The 14,085-nt window shown below is 39.9% G+C and overlaps 1 protein-coding gene across 1 annotated transcript in view; it reads right to left on the reverse strand.

Annotated features, from left to right (window-relative positions):
* GALNT1 (polypeptide N-acetylgalactosaminyltransferase 1) overlaps positions 1 to 13,439 on the reverse strand; it is a 174,220-nt gene extending 160,781 nt beyond the window's left edge. The window contains exon 1 of the mRNA XM_077135619.1: positions 13,405 to 13,439. The gene's annotated coding sequence lies outside the window, so the exon portion shown is untranslated. The remainder of the gene's footprint in view (positions 1 to 13,404) is intronic.
* Positions 13,440 to 14,085: the final 646 nt, after the last annotated feature.

The following is a 14,085-nucleotide window of genomic DNA, read 5'->3' on the forward strand; positions in this document are numbered from 1 at the left end:
CAGATGTGGCCTCTCTCTCTAAGCCAACTCACCAGGTGAACCCACTGCCCTCCCTCCTACATGGGACATGATTCCCAGGGGTGTAAATCTCCCTGGCAACATGGGACAGAAATCCCAGGATAAGCCAGGACCTGGCATCAATGGAATGAGAAAGTCTTCTTGACAAAAGGGGGAAGAAAAAAATTACAAAAAATAAGGTTTCAGTGGCTGAGAGATTTCAAACAGAGTAGAGAGGTTATCCTGGAGGTTATTCTTATGCATTATATAGATATCTTTTTTTTAAATTTTATTGATAAAACAATATACAAGCATATACATTCTTAACATACAAACATTTCATACATGGTTATTACAATCAATGGCTCACAATATCATCACATAGTTGTATATTCATCACCAGGATTTTTTAGAACATTTGCATCACTCCAGAAAAAGAAATAAAAAGAAAAAACTCATACATATCATACTCTGTACTCTTCCCTCTCATTGACCACTAGTATTTCCATGTACTCAATCTATATATTTTTTTTAATATTTGTTCCCCCATTATTTATTTATTTTTAATCCATATGTTTTACTCATCTGTCCCTACCATAGATAAAAGGAGCATCAGATACAGGTTTTCACAATCACACAGTCACATTACGAAAGCTATAGATATTCTTTCTTAGTTTATGGTAAACTGGAGTGGCTGGAGGGAAGTACCTGAAACTTTTCTTGAAGACAACTGCAGAAAGATATAACTTTTACAGTGTGACTTTGTGATTGTGAAAACCTTGTGTCTGATGCTCCTTTTATCCAGGGTATGGACAGATGAGTAAAAAATATGGATAAAAAAAATAAAAAATAATAGGGGGAACGAAGGGTAAAATGAATTGGGTAAATGGAAATACTAGTGGTTAATGAGAGGGAAGGGTACGGGGTATGGGATGTATGAGTTTTTTCTTTCTATTTCTTTTTCTGAAGTGATGCAAATGTTCAAAAAAATAATCATGGTGATGAATACACAACTACGTGATGATACTGTGAGCCACTGATTGTATACCATGTATGGAATGCATGTATGTGAAGATTCCTCAATAAAAATATATATTTTTTAAATCTTGTGATAGAAAATGGTTTCTTAGACTTTATACCCAAAGCACAAGAAATAAAATAAAAAACAGATAAACAGGACCTCCTCAAAATTAAAAACTTTTGTGCTTCAAAGGACTATATCAAGAAAGTAAAAAGCCAGCCTACTAAATGGGAGAAAATATTTGGAAACCACATATCCAGTAGTGGTCTAATATCCAGAATATTTAAAGAAATCCTATAATTCAACAATAAGACAAACAACATATGGGCAAAAGACTTGGATAGACATTTTTCCAAAGAAAAAATGCAAAGGGATAAAAAGAACATGAAAAGAAGCTCGATATCATTAACTGCTATGGAAATGCAAATCAAAACCACAGTAAGTTATCATTTCACACCTACTAGAATGGCCAGTATTAAACCAACAGAAAACTACAAGTGTTGGAGAGGATGTGGAGAAACAGGAACACTTATTCACTGCAGATGGGAATGTAAAATGATAGCGCTGCTATGTTAGATCATTCACGGTTACTCTGGAAGCTGTGTACAGGACTGCCATACGATCCAGCAATCACACTATGCAGTATATACCCAGAAGATCTGAAAGCAGAAATGTGAACAGAAATCTGCACACCCATGTTCACAGTGGTGTTATTCACAATTGTCAAAAGATGGAAACAACTCAAGTGTCCACTGACCAATGAATAAACAAAATACAGTACACACTTACAATGGAATATTATTCTGCTATAAGCAGAAATGAATTCCTGATACACGTGACAATGTGGATGAACCCTGAGGACACTGTGTTGACGAAATGAGCCAAACACAAAAGGACAAATATGTATAATTTCAAAGAGTTAGAACCTAGAATACAGGTTACCCTGTGATAGAATGGGGGTAGAGAATGGGGAGCCAATGCTTAATTTGTACAGAATTCCTATTTAGACTAATTGTAAAGGTTTGGGGATGGATGCATGATGGTAGCACATCATTGTGAGTGTAATTAACAGTACTTAATTACATATGCGAAAGGGGAAGTTTGGGGTCATGTATGTTACTAGAAGGGAAGTTAGAAGATAAAATGAACGCTACTGTGAATGATGAACTGTAGTTAATGGTATAAATATAAAAATGTTCTTTCACGAATTATAACAAATGTTCAACACTATTACAAGGTCTTAATAATAGCGTGGTATATGGAGAAAATACTCCTAATGTGAACTATGGGCTACAGTTAACAGTGATATTTTAATATTTGTATATAGTCAAGGTTCACTAGGGAAACAGAACCAACAGGAGATAGCCGTAAACATGAGATTTTATAAAGGAATCTTGTGCAACTGTAGGGATGCACAAGTTCAAACTCCATGGGGGAGGCCATAAGTTGACAGCTCCAATGAAGATCTTAATGAATCCCCCTCGAAAGGCTGGCTGAAGCAGAGAAAGATATTCAACTCTTCTAACTTCTCCTTTAAAGACTGCAGCTGATTAGATTAAATGTCACTGACTATGGAAGACACTCTCCTTGGCTGACTTCGGATGTAATCAGTATGGATACAACGTGTTGATGATTAAATAAATCAGTCTTCTGGTTTACTAGCCAGCCACAAAATGTCCTTACAGTAACAGTTTAGGCCAGTACCTGCTTGACCAGACAACTGGGCACTCTCACCTCACTAAGGTGACACACAAACCCAAACCACCACAACGTTCTTTCATCGACTGTAACAAAAGTAACAAACCAATGCAAAGTCCAACAAATAGGGGAGTGTTCTAGTTTGCTAGCTGCCTGAATGCAACATACCAGAAAAAGAACGGCTTTTAAAAAGGGGGAATTTATTATGTTGCATTTTACAGTTCTAAGCCCATGAAAATGTCCCAACTAAAGCAAGGATATAGAAATGTCCAATCTAAGGCATCCAGGGAAAGATACCTTGGTTCAAGAAGGCCGATGAGGTTCAGGGTTTCTCTCTCAACTGGAAAACATGGCAAACATGGTAGCGTCTGCTAGCTTTCTCTCCTGGCTTCTTGTTTCATGGAGCTCCGCTCCCAGGGCGTACTCCTTCTTCGTCCCCAAAGGTCTCGGGATGCATGGGCTCTAGCTCTCGTCATTCTCGTGACTCTGCTCTGTTGCTCTCCCATTGTTCTGAAGCTTTCTCCAAAATGCTTCCTCTTTTAAAACTTTCCAGTAAACTAATCAAGCCCCGCCTGGAATGGGTGGAGCCACATCTCCCTCTAATCAAAAGTTAATATCCACAATTGGGTGAGTCATATCTCCATGGAGATAACCTAACCTAATTTCCAACCTACATTATTGAATAGGGAGTAAAAGAAACGATTGCTCCCACAAAACTGATTAGGATTAAAACACTGTTTTTCTAGAATACATAAATCCTTTCAAACCGGCACGGGGGGTATATGGAAACACTGAATGTTTTACATAACTTTCTGTAAACCACAACTTCTCTAACTAAAAAAAAATAATTTTTTTAAAAAAACATCATACTGGGGGTGCACAGGTGGTTCAGCAGTAGAATGCTCACCTTGCATGCGGGGGACCCAGGTTCAATTCCTGCACCATGCATCCAAAAAATAAAAAAATTAAAAAAAATCATGCTAAGTGAAAGAAGCCAGACACAAAGTACCACCCTTTGTATGATTCTATTTATATAAAATGTATATGTAATAAAGTTATAGAGACAAAATTAGATTAATAGTTATGTAGGGCTGGGAAAGGATAGAGGGATTGAGAGTTGAAAGCTAACGGGTATGAGGGTTTTCTTTTTGGAGTAATGAAAATGTTCTAAAATTGACTGTGGTGATGAACGCACACTCTGTAACTATAATTAAAAGCCACTGATTATATGCTTTGAAATTTATTGCTTTTTTGTATATATACATATTATATTTCAAAAGAAGAAAAAAGTTGATTGTGATGATAAAGTATTTATTCCTTCAAGCCTCCAATGTTCTGGAGCAGCTAGAAGGAAAAATGTGAGACAATGGTATGGTAGCCCATGACAAACTCTGGGATCTGTCCTGTAACTAGTTGTTGAAGAGTGCTTTGAGAACCATTGCTTTTTACTTTCTTTACTTTGTATATATGTTATATTATACAACAAAAAAAGTTAAAAGTAAAAAAAAAATTTTTTTAATTAAAAAGTCATTGATTATACACTTTGGATAATTGTATGGTATGTGAATATATGTCAGTAAAACTGCTTTAAAAGAAAAACATATACCATAACTGTGCTGGTTTGAAAGGATTATGTGCCCTAGAAAAGCCATTTTAATCCTGATCCATCTTGCAAAGGCAGCAATTTCTTTTAATCCCTATTCGCCACTGTAGACTGGAAGTTTGATTAGATTATCTCCACAGAGATGTGACTCACCCAATTATGGGTATTAACCTTTGATTAGAGGGAGCTGTGACTCCACCCATTCCACATGGGTCTTCATTAGTTTACTGGAATCCTTTAAGAAGGAACCATTTTGGAAAACACTTCAGATCCATGAGAATCACGAGAGTCCATACAGCCAGAGACCTTTGGGGATGAAGAAGGAAAATTTCCTGGGGGAGCTTCATGAAACATGAAGCCAGGAGAGAAAGCTAGCAGATGCTACCATGTTTGCCATGTGCCTTTCCAGCTGAGAGAGAAACCCTGAACCTCACTGGCCTTCTTGAACCAAGTTATCTTTCCCTGGACGCCTTAGACAGGACATTTCTATAGCCTTGCTTTAGCTGAGACATTTTCATGGCCTTAGAACTGTGGACTTGCAACTTAATAAATTCCCCCTTTTAAAAGCCATTCTGCTTCTAGTAGATCACTTTCTGGCAGCTAGCAAACTAGAACAATGACGATGTGTGATTTATTCCAGGGATACAAGGCTGGCTCAATATCTGAAAATCAATTAATGTAATCCACTATACCAACAGATTAAAGGAAAATAACATGGTCATGTGAGTCAAAACAGAAAAAACTATTTCACAAAATTTAAAAAATATTCATGACAAAAACTCTAAGCTAACTAAGACTAGAGGGGAACTTCTTCAACTTGACAAACGGCATTTATTAAAAAATTATTATGATAGGTAATGGTGACTAAATGCTTTCCCCAACATGAAGAACAAGGAGAGAATGTCCCTTCTCTTCTCTCTTATTCAACACAGTGCTGGATTAGCCAATGCAATAAGGCAAGTAAAGGAAATAAAAGGCATACAGCTCAAAAAGGAAGAAACAGGGCAGTCTATTTGCAGATGGCATAACTATCTACATAGACAATCCTAAGGAATCTACAGAAAATCTTCTAGAACTAATAAGTGAGTTCAGCAAGATCATAGGATGGATGCTACACTGACCTACAAAAATTAATTACATTTCTATACCCAGCAAGGATCACATGGACACCAAAATTAAAAATATAGTACCATTTACAATCACTCAAAAAATAGTTAGGTGTAAATCTAACAAAACATGTACAGGATTTGTATGCTGAAAACTATACAATACTGATGAAAGAAATCAAAGACTATCTAAATAAATTGAGAGATACAGATTGGAAGATTTAACATAGTAAAGACATCGATTCTTTCCAAATTCATATACAAGTTTAACATAATTCCTATCAAAATACCAGGCAAAAAAATTCATAGATATAGACAAGATTATGCTACAATTTATATGAAAAGGAATAAACCAAAACAGAACTAAAAATAGAACTCAAATTGCTAAAACAATTTTGAAAAAGAATAAACAGAGAAATCAGTCTACTAATTTCAAGACTTATCATACAGCCATAGTAACCAACACTCTGTGATACTGGTGGAGGGACAGACACATAGATTGAAAGAAAAGAACAGAGAACCCAAAAATAGACCCATACAAATATGCCCAACTGATTTCTGACAAAGATACAATACCAATGCAATGAAGGAAAGATAGCCTTCTCAAAAGTTGTGCTACAGCAGCTGGACATCAATAAGCCAAAAAAAAAAAAACACAAAAAAAACCACTCACTCTCCTTTATATAAAAATTAACTCAAAATGGATAATGTAAAACATAAATTATAAAACTTTTAGGAAAAAGCATAAGAGAAAATCTTTGGGATCAAGAGCTAGGCAAAGTGTTCTTACACTTCACATCAAAAGTTACAATCCTTAAAAAATAAATTGATCAAATGGACTTCATCAAAATTAGAAATATTTCTTCTATAAAAGACTCTGGGTAAAAAAACAAGCAACAGACAAACTACATATCCAATAAAGGACAAGTATCCAGGATATATAACACTCAAAACTCAACAGTTAAGGGAAAAAAAAAAAAAAAGACAGACAATCCAATTAGAAAATGGACAAGTCATGAAAACCCTTTTCACTGAAGAAAATACACAAATGACAAACACATGAAAAGATGCTCAATATCATTAGCCATTAGGGAAATGCATAACAAAACCACAATAAGATATCACTACATACCTATCAGAATGGCTAAAATTAAGAACAGTGGCAACACCAAATACTGGTGAGACTACAAGAAACTGGATCACTCATACATTGTTACCGGGAATGTAAAATATTACAGCCACTCTAGAACACAATTTGACAGTTTCTTAAAAACTAAACACACAACTATCATCCAACCCAGCAATTACAGTCCTGGGCATTTATCCCAGAGAAATGAAGACTTATGTTCACATAAAAATCTGTAGATGAATGCTTATAGCAGCTTTATTCATAATAGCCAAATGCTACAAATAACTTTATCTCCTTCAGAGGACAAACGGTTACATAAACTGTGGTACATCCATCCTGAGGCATACTACATGGCAATAAAAAGGAATGGACTATTAATACAACAGACTGGATGAATCTCCAGATAATTATGCTCCATGAAGGGTGAAAAAGCCAATTATGAAAGGTACTTACTGTATGATTCTGTTTCTGTAATATTTTTGAAATGATAAAATTAGAGAAATGGAGAAGAGATTGTGGTTGCCAGGGGTTAAGAAGAGGTGGGAGGGAAGCGTATGTGGCTTTAAAAGGGCAAAATCAAAGACCTTTGTGGTGATAGAATACTCTGTTTCTTGAGTACATCGATGTCAATATCATAGGTCTGGTACTACAGTTTTACAGGATGTTACCATTGGCTGAAACTAGATAAGGTGTACATGGGATCTTTCTCTATTATTTCCTATAACAGCATATGGATCTATAATTATGTCAAAATAGAGAGTTAATAAACAAAAAAAGCTTGGTCCTTCCCCTCTGTTCTACAGCTCACCATTCAAGTCTTAATATTTCCGAATGGACCTGCCCTCTTAGCAAACCTTCATTAATCTTAGCTTTGTGATGGACAAAGGGAGGACACACTGAGGTCCTCAATTATACATATACACACATGTACATCTATCAGGTATATCTGATAAATGTACCAGAATGGCTAAAATAATCTAAGGCGACACAGATATACAACTTACAATGAAATAGGGTGACAAAGGCATAAATCAACAGTGACAGGTTTCATAAAGGCGTGGGATTTGAGCAAATCCTTGAACAAGAGATAGCACTTCTACATGTGGAGGTGGAAAAAGGGGACATTTTGGGAAAGAGAATCACAGATAAAGGCATAGAGGTGGAAATAAGCACAGTGTCTACGAAGAAAGAGGCACGTGTGTGTACTGTGATATTACAGAAATGAGATGCGATAAGCACTGCGGTGGGAGAGAGGGGTCCCCAAAAGCCAGGGAAAAGAGTTCAAATGTCACTTAAAAAAAATGTTTCTCAACTAAATTTTAAGTTGCCCTATGACCGAGCAATAGCACTACATGGTATATACCCAGAAGAACTGAAAGCAATGACACAAACAGACATTTGCACGCTGAAGTTCAGAGCAGCATCACAATCGCCAAAAGATGGAAACAAACCAAATGCCCATCAACAAACAAGTGGATTAACAAAATGTGGCATATACATACGATGGAATATAATGCAGCAGTAAGACGAAATGACATCCTGAAGCACATGACGAGATGAATGAGTGTTGAGGACATAATGCTGAGTGAAATAAGCCAGACACAAAAGGATAGATACTGTATGATTCCACTTCTATGACCATGGTAAAGATAAAATCAGAGGCTTATAATATAGAATATAGGGAACTTAGAGACACACAGAAGCTAGAGATGGGTGAATGGTTAGATAGTGAGGTTGAACTCTAATGTAAGGGAATAGATAGAAGTGAAGGCAGTTTTCTAGTGGGTCTATAAGTAATATTACCATATTGAAGATGAACAAGATTGAAAGGGGTTGTATAGACCTATGTGTTCCACTGATCAACACTAGAAATATAAATTAGTTCTTACAAGAACTACTTTAAAGGTATGATTAGTGTACACAGAGTGTTTAAGTCCAGGGTACAGGGGGAGAACTGCTATTGCATGCAATGGGCTGTTTAACAGGAAACCATCAGCACTACTACAACAACAGTAGAGGTAAATAATGGGGAGAGGCACAAGAGTTAAGAGGAGGTTTAGATTTCCTATTTGGTGAGAGTGGGTTTACTGGTTTTCTTTCTCTTGGGAACAATAAAATTATCTAAAATTGAGGATGCTAACTAACTGTGGACTTTGGGCATTATACATAATGCCCAATGAATGCAGGTGGCTGAAGGATGCACTGACTGAGAAGTAGACTGGCAAATGGTGACGTATACACATGATCAAATGTGCTGCTACAAAAAGGATCAAAGTCATGAGGCATGCAACGATGTGAATGAACGTGTGGGACACTTGGTGAGGCAAAATAAGACAAAAATGAAAGAACATTTATGGCGTGGTCACCTTTAGAAAATCCTTATGAGAAAACAGGGACCTAGATTGTAAGCCCTTATAGCAGACACACTCAGTCTAGAGTGGTAATTACTATTTCTGGGTGTTTTTTTTTTTTTCCACAATATTTCTGGGTTTTGAGAGGTTGTTTGATATATATATATATAAATATATATCCTAGTATGCAGAAATAAGAACGAAGCCAATCAGGTTGGGGTTAAAGTAATTCAGAACACAGAGATAAGGAAGACAGTGTCTACATTTTAGAACCACACATACTCTGAGACCAAAGGAAGAAAGATGTATTTGGTCCGGAACCTAAATTTTCTGTAGCACATAATCTAATTCAACCTATCTGTGTAGCTCATTTGAACAAATGAAACACAGGGAACCCAGAATAAGAAAGACGTCTTTTAATCCTGTATAGTTTAATGTAATGCCTGGCTACACCCTAGAATATATTAAGCAGATAATCAAAAAGTATTGGCAAAGTCCCCTGAGGGAGGGGAGAAAGAATATAGAACTATTAAACTTTTCCATGAGGGAATCCCCCCATACTGTGTCAAACTTCAGGGACATCTGAATCAATAGGCCAAGCCCTTGATCTTGAGGCTTACTCTTGTGAAGCTTAGGTAGGTAGTAGATAGAGAAGCTTAGACTACCTATAGGCATGCCTAAGAGTTACTTCTGGAGGATCTCTGTTGTGGCTCAGATGTGACCTCACTCTCTCTAAGCCCAAATTTGCAAATGAAATCATTGTCCCTCCCCACTATGTGAGGTGTGACATCCAGGGGTGCAAGTCTCCCTGGCAACATGGGAGATATTCCCAGGAATGAGCCTGGTCCTGGCACTGTGGGATCAACAATGCCATCCTGACCAAAAAGAGGAAAAGAAGTGTAAATAACCAAGTATCAGTGGCAGAGAGAGTTCAAATAGTTGAGAGGCTACTCTGGAGGTTGCTCTTACCCAAGCTTCAGTTAGACATTGTTACCTATCATAACTTGCCAAACCAAAACCAGGACCAGTCCGGCCAATCCTAAAGAACATCTAGGGCAATATATAAGATTCCACAAGGGTTCCATGCACGAGAGTAACTTTCCAGAAACCTACAATGTCCAGATGGGTCCTAGGACCAAGTAAGTCCTGAAACCTAGAGGGCCCAGCCTCTTTAGAATATCAGAGAGTTTCATCTAACTACCCCATATTACTGACAGACCTTTCCAATATGAAAAAGTTAGAATGGCCACAGCCCAAACACCTCCAAAGAGAGGGGTAGAAAGAACAAAGGTGATGGTGGATTTATACAGAGAAGACAGGATTTAACAAATGAATATGATTACTGAATCATTAAATTGAAATCTCTTTTAGTCTCCAGTATCTTAAAGCAGCTAGAAGCAACAAACTAAAATTGTGGAATTGTAACCCATGCCAAACTCTGAAATATGTTCTACAACTAACTGCGGTGCTGTGCTTTGAAATTTATTGCTTTTTGCATATATGTTATTTTTCACAAAAAAGAAAAAAAAAGTCAATTTTTATGATAAAAAAATATTTAAGCTTTCTAGCCTCCTACATTCTGGAACAGTTAGAAGGAAAAATCTGAGAGGATCGTATGGTAGCTCATGACAAACTGTGGGATATGTTCTGTAACTACTTGTTGAAGAGTGCTTTGAAAACTATAGCTTTTTTCTTTCTTTCTTTGTATATATGCTACATTATACAATAAAAAAAGTTAAAAAAAAAAAAAAAAAAAACCTTCCTCACCAACCCAGGAAACCGAAAGAAACAGCTCCTTCAACACAGACAGAGTCTCTCCACCATCTTTTACTTTTTCTTTATAGCTCTCATTGCAAGTTGAAATTATTTATGTACTAATCTCATGTTCAGTTCCCTCTCCAGTTATCTCGACTATCTATCACTGGGTCTGGCACACATTAAGCATTCAATAAATAGTAACTGAATAAAATGAGCAAACAATAAGTATTCACTCCTACTTCTCTTCTATACAGTTGTCCACTTCTCTTACTCCACTATCTCTGTACCTCTCTTCACCTTGGTCTCTCTCTGACCCACTGCCTCTTTCATCTGATCTCTCCTCTTTCCTTCCTCCTCCATCCTCAGCCCAGCTCATTAGCCATCATTTAAAAAAATTTCAATATATTTAAAGAAATTCACAAATGCAATGTTATAACACCTCAACCAATTAGGAAATGTATTCCAGGAAATCTGTTTCTGAAAACAAAGAACTAAAGTTTATGATAGATGTTCTGTATTATATAAAGAAACTAATAAACAAGAGCAAAAACAGGGACATCCCTGTTGTGGCCTCACTTTCCTGGATCTGGGACTCTTTTCCCAAAATTGGACGATCCTATCTGGTCTGTGCAAGCTGTCCACACAAGACAAGAGAGGACTAGTCAAGGCAATCAAGGTTATGAAAACCAAGGATAGACAGAAATTGTCACAGACCAGAGACTAAGAAGAGTAAATGCAATATGGTGCTTTGGATTGGATCCTGGAAAATCTGGTGAAATCCACATAAAGTCTAGAATTTAGTAACTTTAAAAAGAAAAATAAGATATCAGTTGTTAATATATGATTAAGATTCATATTTATTAAATATTATTTTATACTTTTAAAAGAGAGAGACAGAGACACAGAGAATGTGCAAATGAGTCAGAGTGAAGCCCAGGCCTGGGTAAAGGGACTCCACCTAAGAAGCTACACATAGATCTTCATTCTGATTCTCTGGTCTCATGTTCTCCCCTAACACCATGAGAATTACCTTACCTGTAATTTCTTGAGATTAACAACCAGTTTTAACTCTCCGAACACACCTATTCATTTACTCACAAGCATTTATTGAGTGCCTACTGTTTACCGGGGACTATAAAGGCTCTGGGGATACACGGTTAGAAAAGAAAGACACCACTTCTGCTCCCATAAAGCTTACACTCCATAAGGGGAAGCAAGGCATTTAACAAGTATTTGTATAAATGGTGACTGCTCCAAAGAGTTTTCCAGACTACTTTATAAAAGATGTACCAAAAAATCATCAGTACATCTTTAAACCCGGTGATAGCTTGTGTTCTGAATTAGTGCATCTCAGGTTTCAATGTTCACACAATGTTAAAACAGATTAGGATTCGGTCCACTTTGGATAGGGCCTGAGAGTCTTCATTTCTGCACTTCTACCAAACCCCCTGGAAAAGGATGCTGCTGGTCCACCAATCACACTTTTAAAAGCATGACTCTTAAGTCCCATGGAAACATCATCAAACTATCAGGTAAAATGCATCCACGGAACACACCAGCATTGCTCAATGGTATCCACTCATCACATTTGGCTACTGAACACTGAATTGGAGTTAGTACGACTGAGGAGCTGAACTTATTTAATTTAAATTTAAATGGCCACATGTGGTTAGTAACTACCATATCGGACAATCCAAGTCAAGACAATATACAGATGTGATGTTAAGGGCACTGGACAAACAAGGCCTAGGTTTGAATTCCAGTTCTGCCGCCTATTGTAACCTGGGAAAATTACAACTTTTTAGAGCCTCAACTTCTCCATCTGTGAAATGAGGATTAGAATTCCCTATCTCTAAAGATTCTTAGCAGTAATTATTATGCAGCAATGTATTAAACATAAGGTTTGATTAAGGTGACATTCTCTGCGCTCCAGAAACTGCTCACAATCACAAAGAGTACTCTGCCTATTGCCCACACTTGCCAGAAAATGCCAAGCACGTTTAGATGAAGGGTTGGTTAGTTCAGTGGCTTTGAGAATGAGGCCAAGGTCATAAATTTTGTGGGGTTTTTTGAGGGGGGAAGGTTAGCACCTTCACTTCACAAGGCTGATCAGGCAGGTGAGGCAATGACAATGCAAATCATCACAATTTCTAGTAAATCTGTAAATGGGAAACGTATTGATTTTGAATGAGTAAATGACATTTCATTCATTCATCCTTCCAGAAAAGGCTGCACATTACTTAAAGCCCGCTACTTTTCATCCACACACACTGCTAATTCAGGACCCGGTCCTCTTCGGGGCAGCGCGCTGGGAAGCCCCCGCCTCCGGCCGCCGGCTTGTCTTCCCCTCCCCCGCCGCGCCGGCCCGGCGAGGGTCAGCCTGGCACCGCGGCTACAAGTACCGCACGACGGAACCCAGGAGCCATATTTAACTATATATTTGGTCAATAAAACAAACTTCCGTCTTCTAAAGAAAAACGGTTCTAACTCAATGTCAAACTAGGACGGAAACTCGCTGCTCTGCACAGCTGCCAAACGAGACGCTGCGCGTCCAGCGGCCCCTGACTCCCCGATCAGGACCCCGCGCCGAGCACGCCCGCGCCCCGGCCCAGAGCAGCGCCGGCCACAAAGGGACCCGGGACGCCGACGCGGTCGGGCCTCCTCCACCGCCTCCTCCCCTCCTCCGGCCCCGCGCAAGCAACCGCGGCTCCGGGACAGCCCGGACGCGAGCAGGCACTCACCTCGGTCAGCGCGCGGCGGCTGCGGCGGCGGCGGCGAGCGCTCCTCGGGCCAGCCCGGGCGGTCGCGGCACGGTCCCGCGGGCGCTACTCTCGGGCCGCCGTCAGCCGCGCCGCCTCCTCGGCCACTGCCGGCGGCTCCCCCGGCGGGCGGGCGGGCCCGGCGCGGGCCACGCCTCCGCCGCACCCGCGCCCGCCTCCGCGCCAGGCCTCCGCGGACTCGGCGCGCTACTCAGGGCCGCTCCGCATATTGCCGCTGCCGCGCGGTCGGGGCCACATCAGCGTCGCGGGATAGAGCCGCAGGGCCGCCCGCGCTGGCAGCTCGGGCGCGGTCCTCCCTGCACGCGGCGTGCCCGGCGGCCGCGGCCGGTGCGGCTGCGCGGGGGAGGCGGGGGCGCTGCGCCTCACCCGGATGCTCCGCTTCCCCCCACCACTCTCCCGCGGCGAGCCCCCCTCGGGGCCGGGAGGTTGGTATCTCTGCCCCTCCCTGACCGAGCGGCGGGGAATGGAGGCGGCCAGGCGAGGTACCCCGGGTGGCGCGGTCAACCCAGTCTCGGATCTCGAGGTCATGACTGCGACGGTGTCGGCCGTGCCGTCCGGACCCGGTGGTTTCCACCTGAACCTGGGTACTGACAAAGAGGCTGCGGCAGCAAGTAAAATAAAACTGGGGCCTGTTCCACGTCG

Source organism: Tamandua tetradactyla, chromosome 18 (genome assembly GCF_023851605.1).
Source record: "Tamandua tetradactyla isolate mTamTet1 chromosome 18, mTamTet1.pri, whole genome shotgun sequence".
Classification (NCBI taxonomy): domain Eukaryota; kingdom Metazoa; phylum Chordata; class Mammalia; order Pilosa; family Myrmecophagidae; genus Tamandua; species Tamandua tetradactyla.